Genomic DNA, 27,904 nt, shown 5'->3' on the forward strand with positions numbered 1-27,904 from the left:
GTTGCGTTGTTTTACCCAGGCGAGGGCAAGTTTATCTGATTTTTCTAAACGTGACGGTATTAAAGTCGATGTTGGAGAGGAGTTTGTCGAGGAAATCGGTATATAAGATTAAAATTCGTCGGCAGATTGATCTGTCAAGGTTCTGGATTTCTTCAATGAGGTAAGAGGACTGCGGAGAGTATTTATTTTTAAATAGTCTCCACCAAAGAGTCCTTTTTATTTAATATCGTTGAGGATATAATTGGGAAACGAAATGGGGTTACGGTAGTTGAGTAGAGGCGCTGAAATCAGCTCATTACATACTTCCTGAATTACTTCAGTGTACTGGCGAACTGTTCGGTCGATGGTGTCGTTAAATACTATGCTGTTAGATAGGGCAGGAATGGATCAATAATAATAATAATAATAATCGTTGACGCAGCAATCCAATTGGATCAGGGCCTTGAAGTGTGTTAAAGCACTTCATTCAAGACCGTAACGGTACACTACAGGATTACAGTACCCTGTAGCAGGCAATGTGGTCAGCATTGCGACCGCCCGAGATTATTACCCTGATTTGATTCAGGTACTCATTCACAGCTGAGTCGACTGGTATCTGACGTCAAATCACGATACAAATTCCGCTGCCACCAGTGAGATTTGAACCGCGACCTTCTGTACGACAGTGGATCAAGGCTGGAGTTAAGTATCCGGCTAATGAGTTTCTAGTAAGCCTTCTAGTAGTCCGGAAATGAGGATGATTCGGAACGGATGGCTTTTTCCGGAAGTTTAACGTAGAGGATTGCAGTATCATGACCACCGATGCCAGGGGCGGTTTCCAGCCAAGAATGTACATATATTAGGATGAGGTCAACAGTAACGTTAATGCTAATGATTAGTAATAACAAACTTTATGGAGGTGGAGAGGGTTGAATTAACGTCTACAGGTTTATGCTTGGATGGTACGACCATGCATCAAGCCAAGATTGGTGTCTGGCATTGAGGTCTTCACCTATGTATTATTATGTACTAGACTAACACCTTGGGTGGAAGATGCAAAAGGAGTGAAATCGGTTGAAAATCGTGGGTATCGAGTTACGGGTCAAGACAATAAACGGCAGCAAAAAAGATCGTGAATGATTTAGTTTCAAAGGAAAGTAGGGCAACTTCGAGTGTAGATGTAGGTGATAAGACAGGAATTCCTCGGCTATAAGGATGGGTATACCACCACCGATGGAGTGAGAATTTTTGTGGTTTGTTGTGGAGCTTGTATTCGCCAAGAAATAACTCAAACTTGTGTCTGCGAGCTCGGCCGGAGTTAATGTTCTATTGAGATGATTCTAACGTCCAATGATGGAAATCAGGATACCAAACATCTGCTGGAATTCGTGCTGTTTCTTGGCGAATTCCAAGAAATTGGAATTAAATACGTTAATGGAGCTTGTTGAATTATTCTGGACGGATGTTGTGTTTGAGGATTCCTCCGTACTATGAACCAGGTCACGCTTAACGCAGTGGTAGATTATGTAGCAATTGGTTGCCGGATGACCCAGGCACTTTTAATTTGTTCGAAGTGAACAATGCTATGCTTAATGGCTTGAATATTTTTGCTATGTTCTTCGAAGAATGTCGAGTCAAATGTAACTAACCAGAGATCAAATTGAAGATTCATTGTTTTTGCCCAGATCATGACGAAGAACTTAAGGCTGATAACGCTGGACGCTCCCTGCGTTTTCAGTTCTTCAGCGATAAGATTGATTGTTTTTCGGAGGGAAGGGCGTAAATGAAGAACTTAGTGCTGTTCTCCACCACGATTTACTTGGCCGTAGAGTAGTCTTCATGGGTTTTGGTGAAGATTTGGTGGGAATTACCTAACTGCATCATTTCTGGTTGTAGTTGCCGACATCGTTTGAGGGTTGGGTCCCTTAAACGTTTGCTTTCCTCCTTCGTCAGAGCTAGCTCATTGACCCTCCGCTAAGGGCTGTCTTTTCAGTGTTCGTTGTTTAGTTGAATTTTGTTAATTTTCTTGACCTCAGTTTGGATCTGCTGGGTGACAAATTTTTACACGCACTACACTACTCCTGCTACTTTATTCAAGTTGAATTGAGGCGCTCGCGATCCGACTCGATCCGGCAGACTGGTGAGGCATAGAGTCAGTTAAGTCCTTTGGGTTTTAACGTAGGTACCTGTCGTGGAGACTTAATCATACGGTCTTCTTAAGACACGGATTGATTTTAGGACCACAATCAGAGCCCCGCTGTGACAACCAACAACGGTACCAGTCTATGCAAGTGCATGGCTTAGCATTCATACTGATGGATGCAAAACCTACCTAAATCTCTACCGAACTAAGGAGTACGGCACCCGTGTTGAAACGCAACACCTCGCCGAGGCCCGAAGGTCTCTTCTCGCTTGAGCATCACCAACAACCCCCATGAAGCTCCCACTAGGGGGCCAACCGCAAACAACCGAGATGAGTCCCCGTGCAGACTTGGGTCTGATCGCCCTAATTAAGCCTTGGAGCATTCGCCTACTGCATCACGGCCGGCAAGCCAATGCGATACAGCGTTTCCCGGTGCCATCACGTGGAGGTTCTCCTCGGCCACTTGGTTTTGGTTCAGCCGACAGGATTGCCGCCCCGTCTTCCTCCCCGCCAAATCAGAGCACCAGGCATAGAGTCACGAAAGTCCTGGGGGTTTAACGTGAGTACCTGCCGTGAAGGCTTAATCCCACGGTCCTCTTCGGACACGGATTGATTTTGGGACTACAATCATAGCCCCGCCATGCAAGCACAGCGGTCCTGGTTTATACTGAGTGCAGACTCAGCATTCATACCAGTGGATGCGAAGCCTATCTAACACCTCTGCCGCAACTAAGGGGTACGGCACGCGAGTTGTACAGCGCAACTCCACGCTTGAACTCCGAGGAGCTCTGCCCGCGATGTAGGCATAACCACAACCACCATGAAACTCCCACTAGGAGGCCAACCGCAAATAACCGGGCCGAGAGCACATCCGCCAGGATTTCTCCTGGAGCATATGCTCTCAGAGGGCCATCCCGGTTCCATGGTACCAGATAACCTCCGGTGAGGCTTCGTGGCAGAGCCACTACAGATGAGTTCCTTGCAGACTCGGGTCTGATCGCCCTCCTCGAGTACGTGTGGACGCAGGCATAGAGTCAGGTGGAAGTCCGGTTACTTTTGCTTTTCGCAGGGCATCTGTTGCTGTTCTTATTCCTGTAGAAGAAAAGCCGATCCAGGAATCTTTCCAGCTGCTTTTTCATCCCTTTACTTACGTTGTTTTAGAGGAAGATTGCAGATTGTATGCCTTTCACAACATCTGCGTATTTCCTCATAAGCCTTTCCTCTTTAGCTCTGGTAGCCTACGCGCTTACCCGACGTATTTCCAAAGTCATCTTCCCAGTTTCAGCAAACTCCTCTATGTTTCTTTCTTTGCGTGACTTCCTCTACATTTAGATACACCAAGCAATAGCAAGAATTTCACGATCCAACTGACTCAAACACGGATTCAAAGGTCGAAAATCGTCGGCTATTGGGCTTTCAAAGTCGTCATCGACATGACTGAGAACCGCGGGGATGGTATCTATTATCAGCACAATAGGTAGGTTTAGATCAAGAGGTATAAGTGCTTTATCACTACAGGGTTTGATGTAGATAAAAATTGCACAAGCTGTTAACTAACGTCATCCTTTGCAAGGGAACCAGAAGGATATGTAAACTTAAAGGAAAGAACAGAACACAAATTCAAAATTTCAATTTACTTCCAAGTTCAGTTCAATTATGTAACAAGATTAGGAAAATTCGGTTCGGTTTTTTTTTTCTTTTGTTTAAAATTTGCCTGGTAAAGGCAGTAAAGGGACATCATCAGTCCGAATAGCCATAACGCAGCCTTCCACAATGAGGCCAATGATCAGCGTGATACGTGAAAAAGCATTTCCCAATGACACCACAAAGAGGTATTCATTTGGCCGCTTTACTTTTACAAGTCGTGCGGGATCCCAACAGTTCTGACAGCCAGGCCGCCTGAGAAACCTTGGGGCCCGGACTATTAACATTAAAACGGGAAATTTTGGTGCAAATGTTGCTACTATTAACAAAAGTATTCTGAGTCTCGTTTCAAGGGCTCGGATATCCATAATGCACAACAAGCAACAAAATGTCATCAAATTAATGTAAACGTGGGTCCCATTTGTATCATTTTCTGTCCGCCCGAAGCATCTTTCTATTGCTCTCTAGTAACTCCTTCTTGACCAATTCTCAAAGCCACTTGGGGCAATTTTCAATTTGTTCAAAAGCAATGAATCAACTGCTCTTTTCCAGTTGCGATAAAAATCAGCTCAAATCGCTATTCATCATTTTACGTTAGCGGGAAGTAATTGACTGAGTAGACAATCAAAAATGTTTCTCTTGATCGTATTGTCTTTAGTCTCTTTTTTACTGGTTTGAAGTTACTACATTTGCTATTCATAAAAATTCCGTTTCTTATAATTCGCCACTACATAATAATTATCATATATATTTTTACATATGTGTATCTAAACACTGCATACATTATACTAGCCTCTAAGCACTTGTACATCTAAATAGCTATTTTGTTTTTCGATAACAAATCGCTCGATTTTTTGCAATAAAAATTAAATGAAATCCCACCCTCAGCTGGATTTTTTTTTAAAATATTTTTTAAATTTAGATATTTTCTATCCAACTCACAATTTAATCAATCTTCTTTTTCACTTTCAGGTACGTTTAATAAACTTTACGAGAGATTTCGAAGTCACTTTCCAAATGAGATTCGGTAAGTTTGTCACTCATAGGACTGAACGCGATCGCTACTACTCCAATGAACATTGACTAAGCGACTTAGCCAATGCACAAACCATCTGTGGACCGTAAGCTTCGCTCAATAAGCAGGTCTCATGGCCTTGATTCTTTTGGCTCCAATAATTAACGGAGCATGTGAAACATCGAAGAACGCTTGCATTTATTGGCCCCAATTGAGATTGACGCCTTTTCTATTGAAGCTACCAAGACTGCAGAGCCAAGTGAAATTAAAGCTGACGATAAAAATCTCAATCTCCAGAACCAAAACGAATATTAGGCGCCAACTGAAAACCAATTCCGATTCGCCTAAACAAATCGTTTTTTAACTCCCTTGTGTGGGCCCCACGCCGGGGAGGGAACGTAATCATGTAAATTTGTGAGTTTTTGATTAGCATTAACATTCACTTGTTAGCACACTTGTTTCCAATGGTGACAAGTGCAGCGCAAGGCAATCCGTTGAATTGTTGTAAATTGGAGAAAATGTGGGCGATACCACACACATTCCGTAATGCGTATTGTTGGGGTGTTTCGTGCAGACTTGACGCTGATGGCCACATCTTTAATGAGAAGTAATAATAAATAATAAAAGGGAATATAAGCACAAATGAAATCTACTTACTCTTGCTCTTTTTGAATAAATTCTTATTACTTGAATAAACTCACTCAGGTCATCGTAGTCAAATTGGTACAAGGGTTGGGAAGAAGTTAAGCAATACAAACCCATAAGAAGGCATCACAGTTGACTTAAAGTGAGCGAGTAGAAAATCTTCATGTGGGCAAAAATGCCCGTAAGGGTTGGCTTGCCCCTGATTGCGCATCATCACGACTGATGGCTAAAGGAGATAATGTACCTATTTGTAAGTTCAGATTTTTTCCACTCATGCCTCACCCACACTTCATATCCTTTATTTCGTGAGGCATCCCGCGGTTACTCCTGTTCGTCTCACCAATTTGTCAGCTTAGTTAGTTCGTTTAGGTTAGTGGTTCGCCTGTCGGCAGTAGTTCAAATTTCTCCATTCGGCTTCGTGAATCCGTGCAATTTCCCTTTTCAGAACGGACTTGACAGTGGATGACCGGATGCCAAACGCTGGTTCTGCCCCACCATTGTGGTTCCAAAACCAGTCTATCGGTTTCCTCATTACCAGCCATGTTTGCGTGCCCTGCTACCCACATCAGAAATGTTTTGTTCAGTTGGCCAAGTTCCAGCAGTACCTGATGACAATTCAACACCAACTGGCTTGACCTCTATTCTTGTCGCATTCTTCTGCTACCAATAAAATGGCATATATCTCCGACTGGAATATAGTCGTCATTTTTTCGATAGGGCGGGCGAGTTTCACTATCAGGTTTCCCAAGAACACCCCTGTGCCCGATCCGTCTTCTATGACTGACGGTGAAGATTATTAACGACGAATCTGGAAATCACAGGGGCCATTTTCATAGGGGTAAGATTTAGAGCAGTATCGAATGCTACGGTTGGCGTAATACTCATTGCTCCAGTAATATGTACTTAGGCAACCGAGCCTCTGAGTCTGCGTCAGCAGCATCCTGCTGTTGGCAAAGTTCAGTCTCGGCCACCAGACGATGCATACATACATCAAAATGGATTTTATTATGGATCTATACATCCAATGAATCCGTTTTGGTGAAAGTCCCCAGCTCTTACCTGCTACAGTCCTGCAGCACCAGAGCAATCTGCAGGATTTCTGATATTGTTCCTTGATATGGTGCTTCCACGTTAACTTGAAGTCGAAATGTGCTCATCCTGGCTGTCTGTATCACCTGGATTTCCGGCCCTGCTAAGGTGAGAGAGAACTCTCTCCCTGTGCGCATCCCCTAAGACATCCTACTTCAATAGACCTCTGTCCGACCAGGTTGTGCATCTTTCTCCACTCCAGCACGTAAAGAATGTGATTAACAGCGGATCGATTCCATGGTGTCTTGCTTCGTCACAAATCACCAAGAATGAGCCATAATTGAAGGCGCCTTCAATGTCTATGAATGCACCTAAAGCGAAGATCACCTTTTGAATGTTTAACGTGAGTTCATGTAGTACTTGAATTATCTGAAAGTTCTGGTAGGCATGTTGTCAATGTAGGCACTGTGGCCACCAAGTGATGTATATATCCCTTATGAACTTGCAGTCCCTTTAGTAGAAAGAAAGTTAGACTGATCGAATGAATATCACCTTCACATCACACCAGTTAATTGGAATATAAGCAAATGTGCTAGGCGGGCACGGTATAATTTCCGAATATGCAGACCCATGGCATTCTATACTAGAGCAGGAATAATAATAACTTGTATCTATGGAACAAGTTAAATGCCCATTTCACTCATTGCATTACTTTACACGCCATAGCCCAATTTTTCGATTGAGGGTTGTATCCATATTTTTGCCATAAGATGAGATTTTTGATGCTGTCTGGGAAGTGCACTTCTAGCAAATACTTTGCAGTTTCTTCATCGCTTTCTGTGTACCTCCCTCACTGTAAACGTAGATAACCCAGCTGCTGTCTACCTTCTTTGAACCTCAAGAGAGTTGGTCTCTTCATAAAAGAGGTCTGAGTCTCTTTCTTCTGATTCCATCCAGTGGCTGAATCAAATCTTAGAGCTCGGTTGTGGACCACCGCTACCGTTCTCTTCTCTTTCCCCAAATCCAAGTTCCACCATGGTGTTTTACCCTTCTTTGGTATCTCGAGTGGACAGCCCTCTTAAAAGCTTCTCTCAAGGTAGTTGCGATCATCTGGTTGTTATCTCAATTCCAGTAATAGATTTGATGCGTCTCCCAAGGATCGTAACTCGGGCGCTCAGTTCTATTTTATACGTCACCTAATCTGTCTTGTGTGGATTTCGAAATGAAATGCTTGGAGGTGGATATCGTTTGATACTCTACATTCTCCGGCAAGAGCCACAATGTCTAGAGATGCCACTATTATGTCGATGACCTCTCGCCTGACCCCGTTGAAGAAAATGATACTCCAGTAGTCTTTACCCTTTTATGGTGCTGTTGGAACTTTCCCAGCATATATGGTGGGCGTTCACATCACATCCTGCTATATTCCCCATGCATCCCCATCACATAGGTAGTTAACCAAGATGGCTTGGAGTGGAGTTTATCACTTCAATTGGCATAAAATAAGTCAGCACGCCTGAAGTGTAAGCCCCTAATTTCCCCACCGATAACCCATGATTCTTATATGAGGGGTATATATGTTTTTCAGCTATTGATCCCACGATTGATAAGTGCAAATTTATCTCAGAAATATGGCATTTGTAATGTGGCGGTCCCAAACCGGTAATAGGGCCGGTAGCCCGTTTGTTTCCGAACCGTCTTAATATGATTTTCAAGAACGCCTACCGGCTTTTTCTCCTGCTTTGCTACCTAGCAGCATCCAGGTGGAGGCGTTGAGGTCATTCTGGACACCAAGTTGTTCCACGACCTCAGCAACATTACATTCATGTTCTGGAAGCCAGAAAAAGCCCTTTTAAACGATAGAAACCCTCCTCAGGGTCAGTCGCGCACCCTCTCACACATCGTTGAAGGAGGAGCAGTAGTGATTGAGGCATTTGTTGGTGCTTTCGTCACAGCCCGGAAGTTTTGGTTTACTCGGAGGCGGTCTACTCGGTGGTGGTTTGCCGGAGGACGTTTAGCCGAAGGCGTTTTGCTTGGGGGCATTGTTTTGCCAGAAGGCGGTTTACCGGGAGGCAGTTTGCTGCCCAAAGCCTCACCCATAGGTGAGGCTTTGCCCTCAGCAGGTGGCGACTTGAGCCCGGGGTCAGGAGTGGTAACAGAAGAGACAGAAGATTGCTTCGTCTCGTTCGCTAATGACTGAGCCCTAATTGGATTGGTTTTCACTTGAATAAGTGGAGAATCTGAGTCTAAACGTAGTTTCTCCATCGATGAGCTCAATGTTGCCCCTTCGCTGGTCGGGTCATCATTTTTTAAGTTTATTTGCTATTTTTGCTTTGAAAAAGTATAAGAAATCGAGCATAACGTGTACCCTATTACCAAACAGCTTGCAGATGGTCATAAGCTATAAAGGGCATTCACGGTAGGCTTTTCATCCACGACAATAAACAGCTAAAGACATAAAAGGAGCACCTCATAACGACTCTCAGTTGAAAACATATAGTGAAGTTCCACGTCTCATGGAATGACAAGCCACTGTCAAATGCGGATACGAGGTTTGCAGGAACACCAAAGCCAACTCGTTTCTGTAATCAATGCATTCAGGCGGAGCCTTGACGGTTACCTTGCGGTATTATTGCTTCCAGCTCCTGCAACTTCTCGAAAACTCCTGTTTCCGCTTATTTTTCCTATTTACATTGACGGGCAGATTATCTCTGGTGTCGAACGGTTTCTATATCTTTTTTTTGCTCTCGGCGGCAGCGAACTCATGTTTGTGTCGTATCATCGAAATTCTCTGGTGTGCGTCCAGTGGACGTGTTGATCAGAAGGTAGAAGTGGAAGTAAATAACCCATAAATCATAAGGCCAAGGTGGCAATTCCATTGTAGACTAGTCCTGGAATCTTATCAACCATTGGCACTCCACTCTTTTGGAAACAATCAATGTCAACACATTTCGAGAGTTTCTCTACCAACTTTTTCTGAGTGGACCGAAAAATGATGAAAACAACGGGCTCGCCCGTTGAATATTTTCTGAAAATAGGTCTTTGATTTAGGCGTATCCTTTTAATCCCACTCTACTCGCGCTCTTTTACAACCAATTTCCAGAATAGGCCTCGTCGAGGATGTAAAATTTTCATTCAATGCACCCTGTAGTTATTTTCCGTTAAAATAACATATATCTCCGTCGAAGAGCTAGGTCATTTCCATAATCGTGTTTTCCGCAAATATTCCATGATCCCATCGTCTGCCTTCCATGACTGACCCGTTGATGGGCATTATTATGCTCGTAACCCAAATGATCCTTGATCGTCTGAGAAACATTCTTCGCTTTTTGGTGATCATAACAGAATATGTTTTTTTTTAAGGTTTTGTGTGAAACAAAACCTTGTTAGAATCGAGACGGTGTCTGTCTGTCCGTCTGTCCGTCTGTCTGTCTGTCTGTCTTTTTGTTTTTTTGTTTTTTTTTTTTTTTTCCCCGATGGAAGGTGGAAAGCTTCAAAAGCTACCGCAGGCTCCTGCCACACGGTTATGTGGGACTCTTACCCACTAAAACCACTTCCTTCTCCTTCCACTCTCCCCGCGGGACTCCCATTTGGTATTACGTCGCGGGGCTGGATCAGAATTTATTCTGCGCTCATGTCAACATTCGTGTTCCTCTCGCGTTCATTCTTTCGGATGACTTCCTCCTGCCTAAGCTTCTTTCCGATGGCTGTAATCACTTTTTCAACTTCGGTCCATATCCCCTTGGCTTTCACCATAAGCTCCATGATATTGTCGGGTGTAAAGTGCTCCCCGGTTGTAGCTTCTAATGTAGCCCTTTGGGTTTCGAATCTGGGGCAGTGAAAAAAGACGTGTTTTGCGTCCTCTGGAATGTTTACACACTGTGGGCAATATGGCGAATCATCGCGCCCAAATCGGTACAGATATGCTCGATAGCCTCCGTGTCCGCTCAAGAATTGAGTTAGGTCGAAACCTACTTCGCCGTGAGGTCGCTCGATCCATTTCCGGATATCCCATATAATTTTGTGAGTCCAACGGCCTTTTTCTGACTCGTCCCACTTCTCTTGCCATTCCGCGACAGTTTCAGCTCGTGCGAACTGTCGCCGACGGGCAGGAGATTCTCCGGTGAGGTACGTTCGATCGTAAAGTCGTTGTATTTCTTTCGCCAGAATCTCAATCGGGATCATTCCTGCTATCACGCAAACTGCTTCATTAGAAATTGTTCTGTAAGCGCAACATGTTCGGAGTACACTTATGCGATACGCAGCTCCAATCTTTTTTTTATTTATTATATTTTCCAGTGCATCTGCCCATACTGGGGCTGCATACAGTAGGATCGAACTGACCACCCTTGAAATAAGGAGTCGACGACTCGGCCTTGGGCCACCTATATTTGGTAGCATTCTCGCAACCAGCGCTCCGATGTTGTATGCCTTGGTTGCTGCACCCTCCACATGCAATCTGAAATTCAACCTCTGGTCAATCATTACACCTAAGTACTTAAGTGCAGGCTTGGAATAAATTGTTTGCATTCCAACTTTGATCTTCATGGAAGTGCACTTTCTCCACTTGGTAATAAGTACTACTTCCGTCTTATGCTCTGCGAGCTGTAGACCAGCATTCTCTAACCAGGATTTAATCTCATAGACTGCTTCATTTGCATAGAGCTCGGCTTCCTCGAGAAGGCGTGCAACAACCGTCACACCAATATCGTCCGCGAAACCAATGGAGGCCACACCAGTAGGAAGGTCTAGGGTCAGTACCCCGTTATACATAATAATCCACAAGAGTGGCCCTAGGACAGACCCTTGCGGAACTCCGCATGTCGTTTGGTAGGATTTCATTCCTTCATCTGATTCGCAGCACAGAGTCCTATCGATTAGGAAGTCGGCAACAATACGCACCAGGTACTTCGCCACGCCTAAGTTAATTAGGGACTCAAGTATCTTGCTCCATCTAGCGGAATTGAAGGCATTCTTCACATCAAGTGTAATCACTGCACAACATTTGCCCTCGTCAAGTGCGGTCTTAGCTGTGTTTGCTACTAGGACAAGTGCATCCGTTGTAGACCTCCCCTTTCGAAAACCGAACTGATTTTCGGAGAGACCGCCATCCTTTTCGGCAATTCGAATTAATCTGTTATAGATTACTCGTTCGAATAGTTTTCCAGTATTGTTTAGAAGGCATATCGGCCTGTAGGACGAAGCTTCACCCAAAGGTTTGTTTGGCTTGGGGACTAGAATTAATTTCTGCTTCTTCCATTGTGTAGGAAATACTCCTTCTTTAAGGCATGTGGTGAACGCCTCGGCAAACATATTTGGAGCTACTTTTACTGCTGCCTTCAGAGCTTTATTGGGGATGCTATCCAAGCCAGGTGATTTATTTCCAACAATTTTATCCGCAGCTTCGAGGACCTCCTTTTCGCTTACCGTGGGAACTTCCGCGGTGTCTATCTCGACAGTGGGAAGGTTAGCGGTACTCACATTCTGTGGGAAAAGATCCGTTACTATTTCATCAAGCAGAGTAGGGGAAGAGATCGATGGGGAGCGTTTGCCTTTAACTTTCGATATTACGGTTTTATAAGCGCCACCCCAGGGGTTCGTGTCAGCTTCATTACACAGTCGCTTAAAGTGTTCGCATTTACTTTTCATGATGGCCACATGTAGTTTCTTCCGAGCGTTTTTATATTCTTCATGTAACTGCTCGTATCCAGATCGGTTTCTATTTCGCTGACTGCGCCTTCTGGCCTTGAGGCAGGCCTTGCGGCATTCTCCGATTTCAGAATTCCACCAAAAGTTCGGAACTCGCTTCTGTGATACAACATACCTTGGCATGGATGCGTCACATGCTCGTCGCAACTTCTCGCCAATCTGCAGAGCTTTATTTTCTGCGCTTCCTTCAAGCGCTGTATTTTGCTGCAAAACCTCTCCGAAAATCTCCTCGTCAAACCTATTAGCTGCCCACCTTTCAGCTCTCGTCCGAGACCGTTTCATTCGTTTTTCATGTCTGATTTCAAAAATGATGGCCTGATACCACTGCAGATCCTTAGCTAAAACATCGCTAACAAAAGTGACATCTATTACGGACCCCATTTCTCTCTTACGGAAAGTGTTCACGCACACTGTGTCTGTCTGTCACACCCGATTTATTCGGAAACGGCTGGACCGATTGTCACGAAAATTGGGGAGAGTATGTAATCTGGTGATCCCTTTACATGCAGTAAGTGGCGCCATCTTGCGTTAAGTTTAAGGGGGGGCTCCCCATACATGTGAAGGAGGGTGCAAATTTTTTTTTCACAGAATGTAGCCATGTAGGGTATCAAATCAAAGGTCTCAATTAGTACTTTTCGAATCTGGTTCAATATTTGATATTAGATGAAACGTAGGGGAGTGAGGGTTCAAAATATGACCCACAAAAAGTGTAACAGGTCTCGTTCTCAGAACCTATCCAACCGAAAAATCTGAAAAAAATCACAGTCGTGCATCTCTACGAAATCTAGACCTCAAAATATATCCGGTTCCGATATCTGCACAAATAAAGTTAATAATAGTACATTTCCACATTTTAGAAATTTACCCGGCACCCCCCTTATGTTCATCCCAGAAGTACAAAATTTGGCATGAACATAATGCACAGTTTGGTCAAGTTTGAAGAAAATCCAACAATTATTAACAAAGTTATAGGGGGTGAAACTTTACAACTTTTTGTGAATTTCGTGCACTCTACAACCTGCATGACGTCATCATCACATATCAATTCGTCAATACCACAACGAAATGAGTTCTTATGAATTGGGTCGCAGAGAATTATTTTGTTTTAGTTTTTTAGTTATTTGTCAGCCAGACATGTGTGTATGTAGGTATATAATATATGCGTGCTAATGAACTTTGCGGGTAGAGCCTAATTCAGATAGATATAAGAAGTAAATCGGAAATATGGGTACGATCAATTTATATACGTGCATATATGTGTACAGTTTCTTTGTTTAGGATGAGCGTAATATCTATGGCTGTAATATGTACGTATGTCTCGTAGTTTGGAAAAATATGAAGGATTATGTTGGATTTGTAGCTATATACGGGCAGAAAAATGTGCGTTGAAGTTTCTCACATAAGATGAACACAAAACCTTTATACTCGAAGCGCGAGCTTCCGGTATTCCGACTTGTTTTTTGTTCGTACACAAAAGTAGAAAATCTTCGAAAATCAAGACCGCTTCAGCTTCGCCGCGTAAACGTCAAAGCTAGAACGGGCGCGTGTGGTATTCGTACCCATTCCGTACTCCGGATCTTCCCAGCCCCGAAGTACCACCACTTAGGTATTACTCCGCTGGGTGACTTTGCCCTTAGACTCTCGTCCTCTTCCTCTTTGTGTTTTCCTCATTCTATCTTCCTTCAGTATATCCTGCTGTACTTTTACGGAGAAAGCCGTATGCCAGTTCTCCTTCTCTTTCCTTAGTATCTTTTCAACTATGTTCTCCGGGCTCACCCTCCGTTTGATTCAGATTCCTCCCCTCCATTGCAAATCTTGGGTAATGAAACATCACAAACTTTGAATCCTTCGCTATGGCACCACATTCAGGACAATTCGGCAAATCATCCAACCCAAAGCGATGCAGATGCCTTTCACACCCACCGTGCCCCATGAGGAACTAGTTAATGTGGTAGTTGGTCTTCCCGTGTTTTCGCTCACATACCCTAACGTTGGAAATGTGTGCGTCTAGCGACCGTTCGTAGGCTCGTCCCGTTTGCCAAAGATCATACGACTGTGATCATGCCACATCCCTGCGATCTGTGCGTCCCTTCATACGTCTTGCATGGTATAGTACGGTCATTTCGTTCGCCAGAATGTTGACTAAGATCACTACTACTTCATCTGGTGACACGTAAAGAAGAATGGATCGCACCACTCCGGCTAAAAGCAGTCTCCGACAGTGTTTCGATCCGCCAAAATTCATCAGCAAGTAACCACCGAGATCTAGTTTCACATTGTTTTCGTCGGTAAAACCACATATTATCCGCAGCGCTTATGCAGTCACTGAAGGTGTTACGCACTCGTTGAGCTGGATCGCCGTTTGTCTTCCACTGTTTTCGTGAAGAGAAAACAGGGCGGCAACAATCTCTTTCAAGAGGCACGAGCAGGTCACCTGAGGTGATCTTCGCAGCCTTTTCACCATCACGCCATGGTCGCAAACTGGTTAGCAGACTTCAGAGTCACCTGATGTTTGCAGGACCAAAGCCTGTATGCATCATTAGCCAATATGGGAAAATTATCTTTGTTGAACCACTGGCTAGCAAATAGCCTCCATGCTTCAACTATGAAGAGGGAGGGTAGATTTAGAACAGCCTCGAATGCTGTGGTTACTGTAGTTCTTATGAATACAGTGAACGGTCCTTTGGATTTCTGCTAATAACTTGCTACTGCTAGTAAATTTTAGACTCGGCGACTAAAGGATGTATGTATACATGAAAAAAGACTTAATTATCGATGTGCACATCCAATGAACCCGCTATAATGAAAAACATCAGTCTTCCTAATAGATCTAATATTATTTCTGGATAAAGTGTTTCTACATTAATTTGCAATCGATAATACACTCCGAAAGACTTGACTTAGTAGGTTTTCAAATTTGCCAACATTAACAATGGCTAAATCGCGGTAATGGAGACGAAGATGCTACGTTGGACTAGTGGCGTCACACGTTTAGATCACATCCGAAATGAGGATATCCGCGATCGTTATGGGGTTGCACCGATCGTGGAAAAGTTGCGAGAGAGGCGTCTTCGATGGTATGGTCACGCAATTCGTGCAAACGAGAATTCACTTGCAAAGATTGGTCTGAACATCGAAGTCGATGGTAAACGACCAAAAGGCAGACCTAAGCAACGGTGGCTTGATACGCTGGATGGGGATCTGAAAGCCTCGAGATTGCACCCAGATCAGGCATTCGATAGAGCCAAATGGCGAAGCCGATCACGACGAGCCGACCCCGCTTGTGAACGGGACAAAGGCTGAAGAAGAAAAAGAAGAACAATGGCTAAATCGTCCGCAAACGCTTGTAAAGGACTTATCGTCGTACGAGCAATAACAAGGGGTTAGTTTATTGGGTTTTTTCCGACCACAGTCTTCATTTGCATGCACTTCAGCATGCAAAGAATTCAAGCAATAAACAACACATAAATTCCATTGCTTCAGGATCAGCTGTCTAGCGATTAGGTTTCTGATCTAGAAACCATCTCAAATGAGGAATAATTTAGTAACTTTTTCAGGGCTAGCAACCCTTTCGAGCTAGTCATACATCATCATCATCATCAACGGCGCAACAACCGGTATCCGGTCTAGGCCTGCCTTAATAAGGAACTCCAGACATCCCGGTTTTGAGCCGAGGTCCACCAATTCGATATCCCTAAAAACTGTTTGGCGTCCTGACCTTCGCCATCGCTCCATCTTAGGCAGGGTCTGCCTCGTCTTCTTTTTCTACCATAGATATCGCCCTTATAGACTTTCCGAGTGGAATCATCCTCATCCATACGGAGCTAGTCATACACCGTTCCACAATTTCTTGAACAAAGCGCAGTACTGCCTGAGCCGATCGCCAGTACATTTGGCCAAAGTTTGGTGCCATCTAACAAATCCCATTCGTCGACCTCAATAACCTTGTTTGTAACTTGGCCTTTGCAGCAAATTGGGTTGACAAGTTGAAGTTGTCAAAAAAGTACAGCTTGTTGACTTTACCCTTCGCCACAAGTGGTACGAAGCATCCCCTCCCCTCAGTCCCTGATATCTTCTTTTGATGGGCGGGTTCGATCGGATTCGATCTCGGTTTGTTTGTGGCTTCACTAAGATGCCTGAACATAGCGTACAGCCAGTCCTCAAGACCTTTTTGACCAAAAAATCTAAAATTTATGGTGATGAGATTCTAGCTTTGAAATATGGTATCATACATCCCTTTCCAATGTCGATCCAACTAAAGTAGATATATAATATTTATCGTATTTTGCAACGTGAAAAAAAGGGGACTCCTTCCTCACTATTTTTTTCCTAAAAGGGAAAAAGAGATAAACTGCTTCCCGAAATACGGTATCTGTTTTAATAAACTGGTCTTATTTCCACTGATTCCTCTATGGTGCGTTCAGGCATACCTACCGTGAAGTTAAGCGTGAAATGCGCTAACGCTTTCCGGCGACGGTATCGTGGCACTACAAAATGATTGCATGGTCAAACTTCAGCGATACAAGCTGAACATTCCAGAATTAAGTGAAATAAAATGTTAGGTGTCCCGATGACTCAAGTGGTTAGAGTGCTGGACGCTCGTAGCGGAAGGTCGCGGTTCAAATCTCACTGGTGGCAGAGGGATTTGTTATCGTGACTGGATGTCGGATACCAGTCGACTTAGCTGTGAATGAGTACTTGAGTCCAGGGTAATAATCTCGGGCGACCGCACCACATTGCCTCCTGCAGGGTACTGTAAATCTGTAGTGTATCGTTACGGTCTTAAATTAAGTGCTCAAACACACTTCAAGGCACTGACCCTCTATGGATTGTTGCGCCAAGGATTATTATTATTATTAAAATGCTGGGAATTTGAGAAGCGCTCCTATTCCGCTTGGGGCTTCGTCATCAGTGGTACATTGTTTGAGCACAGTTCCTGCCATAAAGTCAGTTAAGTCTTACCTGACTAACAACATACGATAAAGCTAATCAGATCTACACAGTCGATTTTGGAGTTGTCTTCTGGATATGGGAAACGAAAGGCACTGACATCGACCTCGAGCGAAACCATTAGTTGATGATCGCCTACCTTCGCTGGCGTATCGCGTTCGCATCATCCACCAGGAATGGGAAACTTCGGCCCCGAAGCTGAACACAATTCGCTTACCTCACCTCACCTCGTCGTGACTATCGAAGGCCTAATCTAGATGCAACCGCGAGGCTTTAAACTCCTCATCCAGGGTATCAAGCAACTGTTGTTTCGGCCGGCCTTTTGGTCGCTTACCATCGACTTCGATGTTCAGACCAATCTTGGCAAATTAATTTTTATTATTTCGAATAATCGAAGACGCTCCTCTCGCACTTTTTCCACCATCGATGCAATCCCATATTGATCTCGAATATCTTCATTTCGGCTGTGGCGTATCACGCCACTACTCCAACGCAACATCTTCGTCTCCATTACTGCAAGACGCCGTTAATTGTTTTTATAATCGGCCAACACTCAAAACCATAGAGAGCGACAGGACGGATGACATTGCGGCAAATTTTAGATTTGAGACGTCGATCACAGAGAATACTAGTTGTGGAACCTCACTTCATCCGGAGTTCTCCATTGGCTGATAGCATTGACTCGAGATATTTAAATCGCTCAGTTCTGGGCAGGTCACTGCCACTGACAGTGATTGTGCCTGTTTCATGGGGACCGGTCGTCAAAAATTCAGTTTTATTTAGATTCAATCTGAGACCGTGTTGCATGAGGCGATCATTCCATTTTTTGATAAGTTGCTCGAGATCAGTTTTGCTATTAGACACTAGTAAAACTTCATCTGCATAAAGCAATGTACAGGGCGCTGGACGTTGGATGTCCCGTGTGACGATGTCCATAACAAGAACAGAGAGAAGTGGTGAGTGGGCGTTCCTTGATAAATACCAACAGAGACACGAAGCGGTTTTGATACACCCGCCACATTTGGAACTTTACTTTTCGGATCGTGGTAGAGCAATTGAACCTAGCGCACGAGTTCTTCTGGCACTAAGTGTTATCGTAAAGCACACCAGGTGAGTTCGTGTGGTACACGGTCAAACGCTTTCTCTAGATCCAGAAAGGCAATGTAAAGAGGGGGATGCTTCTCACGGTGTTTCTCCATGAGTAACCGCGCAGCGTGTATTGTGTCAACGATTTCACAGATGCGGTTGTCGAGAATGCTTTCAAAAATCTTCATGGTATGGGAAAGTAACCGGAGCGAACGGTAATTTTAATATTCTGCTGGATTACCTTTCTTTTTAAGGTTTTGTGTAAACACATTAGAATCGAGTCGGTGTCTGTCTGTCTGTCTGTCTTTTGTTTTTTCTTTCGGCGTTGGAAAGTGGAAAGGTTCAAAACCTACTGCTGGCTCCTGCCACGCAGTTATGAGAGACTTCTACTCACTAAAACCACCCCCTTCTCATTCCACTCTCTCTACGGAACTCCTATAAAGTATTCCATCGTGGGGCTGGATCAGGTTTTAACTGCGGCTTATTATGGTCCTCTGCCTTCCTTGTTTTCGTCGTAGTTCTTCCTGCCTAAGCATCCATTGACTCCAGCATGAACTCCAAACGCCTGTCTGGAATCGCTTCCATTCGTGTTCGGTGCGCGGTGAATCTGGGGCAATCAAATATGAAATGCTCCGCATTCTCAGCCACGTTATCACATCTTGGGCAGCATGGTGACTCATCGTGACCAAATCGATTTAAATAAGCACGATAACCTCCATGTTCACCTAAGAATTGTGTTAACTGGTAGCTTAATTTCCCATGGCTTCGTTCAAACCATCTCCGAATATCCGGAATGATGCGATATGTCGAACGACTAGTTTGTGACTAGTTTCATCTCTTTTGCCACTCTTCGATAGATTCCCACCGTGCCAGATGCCGTCTAAATACGCTAGACTCCCCAGCTGCATACGTTTTGTTGCCAGCCATTATCCGCCAAGATGTCTATGCGGAGCTAGTACATATGCTGCTTCTTCTGATGTCGTCCGATACGCACTGCCTACCCGGAGTGCACTTAGCCGATACGCCATTCCCAATTTTCGGCAGTTCATTTTGTTATCCAGAACAGTTGCCCGAGCTGGAGTTGCGTAGAATAGCATGGAGCTGACTACCGCGAAAGCAGAAGACGTCGACTTTGTCTTGGCCCACCAATGTTCGGTAGTATCCTCGAGATCGCTGCAGCGATGGAAGAAGCTTTGCTTGCGGCGCACTCAATGTGTCTTTTGAAGTTGAGTCTACTGTCATTTGCACCAACATAGAGGGCAGTCTCATGCATACACATGCCAAGCTCCATGAAAATCCAACTATTAGTGTCAAAGTTATAGAAGTTTAAACTTATCAATTTCGTGCTAATTAACAGCACCCTAAGCCATACAAATAAGATGCTGACGTCATAATTAACGAGAATAATTGAAATTCGAATGAAATATTAAAATTCCATTCGAGAGGAATCTAATTCTCCCTAGCCCTTTTTAAAGTTTTGTGTAAAACAAAACCTTATTAAAATCGATTCAATGTCTGTCTGTCTGTCTGTCATACGCATTTTTCTCCAAAACGGCTAAACCGATCCGAACGAAATTTGGTGGACAGATGGGAAGTATGAAATCCCACGCATACAGTGGGTGGCATAAATTTAGGTGGAATTTAAAGGGGGGCTCCCCATACATGCAAAGGGGGGATTCAAAAATTTTTTTCACCGGATATAGTTGTGTGGGGTATCAAATGGAAGGTCTCGATTTGTACTTTCCGAAACTGATATTAGTTTTGGCATGAATTGCAAAGTGCGTGAGTAATGAGTCAAAATGTACGCACTTGAAGTGAGACAGGACTCATTTTCGGAAACTACCCAACCTAAAAATCCGAAAAAAATCGGAGTGGTGCGCCTAGATGAAATCTAGGCCTCAAAATATGTCCCATTCCGATATCTGCTCAAATAAACTTACTAATAGTATATTACTACTTTTTAGAAATTTACTGAAAAACCCCCCTTAAGTTCATCCTAGGACTTCCGAATTTTGTACCAGCATAGGGGACAATATTTCGTATATATGTGCTAAATTTCATGAAATCAGGTAATTAACGCCAAAGTTATAGCAGTTCAAACTTAGCAATTTCGCGCGAATTTACCGCTTCCAAAGCCATGCAAATCAGATGCTGACATAATTACCCGGAATAATTGACATTCGCGTGGAATATTAAAGTCACATTTATGAAGAATCTATTTATCTGTAGCCCTTTTTAAGGTTTTGTGTAAAACACTTATGTGAAATCTAATCTTCAAGAGATGTCCCATTCCGGTATCTGCTCAAAAAATTTACTAATAGTATATTATCAACAAATAGACTAAAAAACCCCCCTTAAGTTCATCCTAAGTGTACTAAATTTTGCACCGACATAGAGGACAGCCTCGTGCATACACATGCCAGGTTTCATGAAAATCCAACTATTAGTGGGAAAGTTATAGCAGTTCAAACTTATCACTTTCGTACTAATTAACAGCATTCTAAGCCATACAAATAAGATGCTGACGTCATAATTAACGAGAATAATTGAAATTCCAGTGAAATATTAAAATTCCATTCAAGAAGAATCTAATTCTCCCTAGCCCTTTTCAAGGTTTTGTGTAAAACAAAACCTTATTAATATCGATTCAATGTCTGTCTGTCACATGCATTTTTCTCCAAAACGGCTAAACCGATCCGAACGAAATTTGGTGGACTTCAAATCCCCATCCAGTGTATCATGTGACCATTATTTTGGCCGGCTTTTTTGTAGCTTACCATTGACTTCGATGTTCTGACCAATACTGGTTGTTGAATTCGCGTTAGCGTGAATTGCGTGACCACACCATCGAAAACGCCTCTCTTGCAGTTTTTCCACGATCGGTGCAAACCCATATCGATCGCGGATATTTTCATTTCAGACGTGATCAAAACGTGTCACGCCACCAGTGCAATGCAACATCTTCGTCCCCATTACCGCAAGACGCCGTTCATTGTCCTTTATAGTCAACACTCAAACTATAGAGAGCGACAGACGTACAACATTGCAGTAAATTTTAGATTTGGGACGTGCGGTGATACGTCGATCACAAAGAACACCAGTTGCGGAATGCCACTTCATCCAGGTGGCGTTAATGCTTGAAACATTTCATTACGCAGTTCTCCATTGGTTGGTAGCATTGACTCGAGATATTTACATCGCTTAGTTCTTTCAATGGCAGTAATCTGCCCCTCCAGATATTTAAATCGCTGAGTTCTGGCAATGGTGGTAACCTGCCCAGAACTGAGCGATTTAAATATCTCGGGTCAATGCTATAAGCCAATGGAGAACTACGTTAAGCTCCTCACATAAGGAAACACAAAACCTTTTATACCTGAAGCGTCAAGCTTCCGGTTTCCCGACTTGTTTCTTTTTGTTAACTCTAAATGGGATTTATTTACCTAAAACATACTGCATAGTAATTGTATTTCTAACCACGTGCTTTTATGTAGTAGTTGTGCACCCAAAATTACAAAACCGTTTATACCTTGTCTATTATATTATAAATTCGTTAAACCACGTGCCATGACTCCTAGCAGTTTATCTAAATCTAAACAAATAAATCCATTCATAATAAGAACTTCAAAGTGAAGTCATCGGAGCAGATATGGATTGCGCTCTGTTTACAACTAAAACTATCAGTTTCCAACTTTTATCGACCGGTAACACTGAACCCATTGCCCAGCGGCGGCGGCGACCGCTCTCCGTGTTGCCTTTGCGGTTTAGTTCACTTTCATCTTCGGTCGGTGTGTAACGTAGACGAAAGTCGGTCTGTGTCTTTCGTGGTTGTTATCCCAGGAAACAGGAGTTCAGATTTGTTTTCGGGACGCCGCCGTCGCTGTGGGAAGGACTCCTAACGCCATCAAATCCCTATGTTTACGGACGAATAACAAGCAAGCGCGTAAACACCCCATTGACTAACGTAAGAAACTTTACTCCGTCTAGTGAGAACGCGGAGGTTAATTACTCGAAGAAAGATCGTCTCAAGTGCGATTCAGATAGTTGTGATTGTGACGCTACTCCTGGATCGTGTGTTGTGAGGCACGGGTCAAGCGGTCAGACACAGCTGTTCGGCGACCGGATTGTAATGATGTCATCAATGACGCCGTCTCCAGTTCATTGAAAAGTGCAGTGTTTTGTGTTTGGCTCAGCATTACAAGTCGAAAGTGGGTGCAGCCGTTGCACATCGGGAAGTGCAAGAGTGCAAAGTTAGGGTGAGATCTGCGAGGAAAAAGTGACTTCAGACGACCTGCGAGGGCATTTCGCAGTGGATATGTTGAGTCGATTTCCTGCCAGGGTAAACGAGAAGGACTGCGTGGAATCCTGAGGACCCCCTAGGTAGTTAGGCGTATACCAATGCATTAGTCCTTTTAGCAGTTGCCTTGGCAACTGGAATTTTATTCTTATCAAAAACGAAAACCAGGAAGAGGCTCGTATACATAAAAAGCAACATAATTTCTAAATTGAGTAACGTGAATATGGCTAGGCGAAAAAAAAAATACTTTACTTAAGTGATAACAATCTTAGATTCCTAAAACACAAAAAACTACCCTTGGACATATCAAACGATGAACAATAATTCTGACTTGGAAACATAAAAGACATTTTACGTTCGTTTCGGTTGTTAAGAGAATATTCTCATGATGGCGTCAGAAAGTTAGAAAGTCACGACAGAAACAAGCCGGAAATCGAATGCTCGACGCTTCAGTTATGAAAGGTTTTGTGTATTTCATATGCAAGAATATATCGACGCCGGCTCTATTTATATTTAGCTGTCAGAATGTTCACTTTTTTGTGAAACCGACATTCTATGCTGTCTTTGCGTACAGTAAATTCACACGAAGCAGACAACTCTGATCTACTAGAGTTAATAATGATGCGATACTCTCCGAACTTTCCAATATCCGTCCCTATGCTATGGTTGATATTTTTGCAAAATTTTGTAATCCTAAGATAGAGTTAAGATTCTGGGATTCTGGACCATTCGCTATGCGGGCATCACCGGGTGGGTATTTCCTGGAAATGGGTCCTGTTTCACTTCAACTTGAACTTTTTAAACTCTCACTCTCATATTCCGCAACGTCAAATCTAAAACCAGTTCCGAAGTGCTAATTTTTAAATCATTCGGTACCCTGCATGATTATATTCGAAAAAAAAAAAGAAATTACACCTAACTTTTATGTGGCTAGCTAAACAGGCAACATTGTCGGATTTCAACATATGAACAGCCATAAGTACTTTAAAAGTACCTAATACTTCTAAAGAATTTAACTTTCCGATGCGGCTTTCGTGTCAGTAGTGTTATTCAGAAGTATTAGGTTGTTGCAAATGAAATGTCAATCGTCATTGAAGTTCCAAGTAAAACTCAAAGAAAAAAGCATGGAAGGGAGTCAAAAACGTCTACTTTTTCTATATGAATTTAAACTTGGTCACAACGCAGCGGAGGCAACCAGAAACATTTGCAGAGCATTTGGAGCTGACGCAGCAAACGAACGAACGACACAGCGGTGGTTCGAAAAATTCCGATCAGGCGACATGACCCTCCAAAGTGAACCTCGTGGACACCCAGGACCATCGATCGACAACGATGAGTTGCGTTTGATAGTGGAATCTGATCCCCGATCATCGATTCGTGACATTGCAGAGAAAATAGGCGTACACTATTCGACAGTATCTCGGCACTTACAACAGCTTGGAAAGGTGAAGAAGCTTGATAAGTGGGTTCCGCATGAACTCAACGAGCAAAACATGGCGCTGCGAATGGAAATATCCAGTTCTCTACTCAACCGCAACAGAAACAATCCCTTTTTGCGCAGAATAGTGACATGCGATGAAAAGTGGATATTGTACGACAACCGTCGCAGATCAGCGCAATGGCTAGATGCCGATCAGCCTCCACAACACATGCCAAAACCGAGCCTTCACCCGAAGAAAGTAATGGTAACTGTTTGGTGGTCTGCATCTGGAATTATTCATTATTCGTTTTTGGAGCGTGGTGAAACAATTAATGCAGAGAAATATTGTGCCCAACTTGATGAAATGCACGAGAAATTACGTGTTCAGCGGCCTAGATTGGTCAACAGAGATGGATACTGCTCCATGATAACGCCCGACCTCATGTTTCCAGAATGACGGTCCAAAAATTAAATGAATTACGATATGAGACTCTTCCTCATCCACCATATTCACTCGACCTCTCGCCAACCGACTACCACTTTTTTAAGCATTTGGATCACTTTTTGGCGGGGAAACAATTCAGCAATAAAGTAGCTGTCAAAAGTGCCTTTGAAGATTTTCTTAGCTCTAGAAACCCAGACTTTTACGAAACTGGAATAAATGCCCTTGTATCTCGTTGGGAGAAGTGCATTGAAGCTGCTGGTTCTTATTTTGACTAATAAAATTAATTTTCATAAAAGTTATAGTTTTTTGAAATTTTACTCAAATATCCGACATTTCATTTGCAACAACCTAATAATTCTTTCCATATGACAACGAACCAGTTGCTATCAATGGAGCTGCTTAACCAATTACTTTTGAGTATTGAAGGAACCCTGAATCCGCATCCACATAATAACAGAGAGGACCAATTGGGGCAACTGACTTCACTGTTTTAATCCACAAACTTTGGGCAGTACGCCCATTTAAAAAAAAACTACTGACAATTTCGCCCAGTACAAATTTATTAGAGGCTACCTCACCTATGCGATTGCGAGTAGTGTTTCCTGCTATATGAGAGCAAATAGAAACAATTACTCTCCATTTTGTCCAGTCCGTCGTGAAGTGAATGCGGGATCAGGACGCTCTCAATCCTCAGTCAAAATTTTCTTGACTAACTTAGGCCTAAGCTAGGCGATTTTGTCCTCGTATATAATTCACACTCATGTTGTAACCACTCTCGAAAGCGCTACTCGCAGGGCAGAAGGCACCCATTGTCTATTAAGTTGCCTCTGCGCTGAATGAAATTGTCAGTCGTTTCTTAGATTAATTATGTTTTGGGGAAGGGATTAGAACTGAAAACGATGGCACTATTATTTTTTATGCTACAATAAGCCTCTATGCCAACCAACTAGAAACTTTAGACGACGTTCTTGGGAAAATTTCTGGGATATCGATCGATTTATGCGAAAAGTTCTGAGAAAATGAATCCAACTTCATCAACTCATTCAGGTTGTTTCGTGGAAAAATTTCAAATTCCATTATACTAATGCAGTGTTTGTTATTCACTCCTTAATGGAATTTTCGCTATCATCACAGTTAGCGTCGTGCAGTTGATAGGCTCACAGTAGCAAGACAAGCACTAGATGAACACAGGTACCCATGACGACTGGGACTAGAACCCAGAGCACCGAGATTGAAAAGCTGACGCTCTACCCCTTCAAACATCGCGCAATAATATTACTACAATAAAAATAATTAATCGCAATCAATTTTACTTAAATTCAGAAGAAAATTTTCATTAATATATAAAATACACTTCTTTTTGCCTCAGAAAATGCTGTTGAGCTCTCATTGTTGTAGCGACTCAGCCATGGCTAGGTTCATTATTGACGATTTCTGGGAAATTGAATTTTCAACCAGAACTGCCCGAGAAGCCTGCAGGCCTTCCCCCAATGTTCTGCGTCACATAATTTTAGAGCGTTTCAATTGTCCAACATTCTGCGGTTCTTACTTTGTGACCGATCTGCTGCCATTTCCAAACTCTAATCCACAGATCAATTTGGCTTCATTTGGTAAATGTGGAAAATTATAATATAAAAGTTAGCCTTCCAAGTATCTGTAAGGCAAATTTTCCAATGTTAAAGTTGGGTTTGTCGAGAAAGGTAGTTGCGCGTCGCTTTCTGGCTTACAATTTCGCTCACATTACAGTTTCAGAGAAATAAACTTGCTGTAGCCGGAACAGAAGATGATACTCTAAGCGACCTATCTTTCATCAGATTCCGGGAAAATGTCAGATTCTGCTACCGCTTTCCCAAACGGTATAGGCGATGTGCCGAACTCACAAAGAAGTAACCCTTTTTGCAGCTCGAAATTGTCTTCATCATAGCATTTATACAAAGTTCTTCGCCCGGGGAGGATACTCCATCCGTTGTGTAGATCTCTTTCTCCTCTTCACCTTCTGAAGAGGGATAATTTGACGGTCAAAACGTTACTTTGGACTGGGGAGGTAGTTCTGTCGAACTAATAGCTAAACTACTGATGACAACAAAGCCAACAGCACTTCCTCAGCCTTACAGTATTTTGTCAGAATAGCTTTTTTGTCACATAGGTAAATTTCCATCTCTTGAAGTCGGTCAATCAATTTCAGTGTTTTCCCATTGTAGGCATCTCTTGATTCGATGAAATTGAATGGCAAACGCTTCAATTCGGAAAAGTTTACCACATTCGGTTTCCACAAACGACACAAAAATCTGCATTTGTATCTCAGCGTTTTCGGTTTTCCGTTCCCTTGATTAGTTTTTTGTCAGCTGAACTGATCACTCCATCGACAGTTATTAGAAAGACTCCTTTTCTCTCCTTTTAGTCTACGCATACAACTCCTCGTGCACAGCAGGGTTGCATGCAACTTTACTCGCATTTAACTGATTATCTCAGACTGCAATCATCAAAATGTCCACATATCGTCTGAGATGCCCACCTGCTTGTCCAAACTAAGCTTTACCGAGGGAATAGGAGGGCATTATATAATAAATATTGTAAATGTGTTTTGTTAAATAATGTTTCTGATAGGTCGTAAAAGAATCTGAAAGTAACGCAACGTAAGCAAATTAATCATTGAAATGTTAACGAAGAAAGTGGGTAAGGGCAACAAGGTTTTCCTTCTGAATAACAACTCCTGGACAATTGGTTGGCCGCCCCGGGGTAACAATAGCACAAATACCATAGCCAGTAACTGAACTTGATTTGCAATGGGATGCAATGTCTGCCATGATTTATTTCTGAAGGGTGCTGTCAATTTTAGCCTGAGGAAGGATAAGCAGCACGTGATCAAACCATTTCTCATTGATAATTATTTGGGTCAGTTTCGTGGGGACCTGATTGAAAAACTTCTGACATTACAATAAAGTGCCATCGCATTATGACCACTGAGAAACTTTTAATACATTGCCTTTTGAACTGTGAAATAAAATAAATTATGCTTCAAAAAGGTAGTGAATTTATTAAAACGGGGGATATTAAATCAAATATACTTATTTTTATCCAAAAGTTATTAATAATTTGTCCATCCACTTTTGTTTCAAATTATGCTGTCAATTCTGCGTGGCATACTCTGAATACAAGATTGAATGCATTACGAGATCAATGGATTGCCCAGGCATACTTCGCGGATATTTTGTGTTAAAGCTTTCTTCATAAGATTTTGCCTCTCATAAACCTTTTGTTTTAAAACACTCCAACCACTTTCAATTGGGTTGATGTCAGGAGACTCTGGTAGCTAAGGAAAAGCGGCGATGTTTCGACTGGACAAAAACCCCTTGACAGATTTCACGATATGGTATTCTGGATTCTGATTGCAGAATCTCCTTTTCCATCCATTCTTTGTTTAAATGATAGAACACCATCGTTTAAGAGTTTCAAACATTGTTATATGTTCTGGGCGCCTTCGAGAAAGTGCAAGGGTCCAGGACAACTCCCCAAGCCACCAATGAATGACGATGTCCGACAGT

General features: G+C 42.9%; 1 protein-coding gene across 2 annotated transcripts in view; it reads left to right on the forward strand.

Annotated features, from left to right (window-relative positions):
• Positions 1-27,904, forward strand: part of LOC119653795 (rhotekin-like) — a 195,528-nt gene that overhangs the window by 94,760 nt on the left and 72,864 nt on the right. Inside the window, exon 1 of one of the 2 annotated variants that reach the window (XM_038058807.1) lies at positions 21,970-22,577. The exons of the other annotated variant lie outside the window; for it this stretch is intronic. The gene's annotated coding sequence lies outside the window, so the exon portion shown is untranslated. Of the gene's footprint in view, positions 1-21,969; positions 22,578-27,904 lie in introns of those variants that run through there. 2 annotated transcript variants of the gene reach the window in all.

This window comes from Hermetia illucens, chromosome 4, assembly GCF_905115235.1.
Source record: "Hermetia illucens chromosome 4, iHerIll2.2.curated.20191125, whole genome shotgun sequence".
NCBI lineage: Eukaryota > Metazoa > Arthropoda > Insecta > Diptera > Stratiomyidae > Hermetia > Hermetia illucens.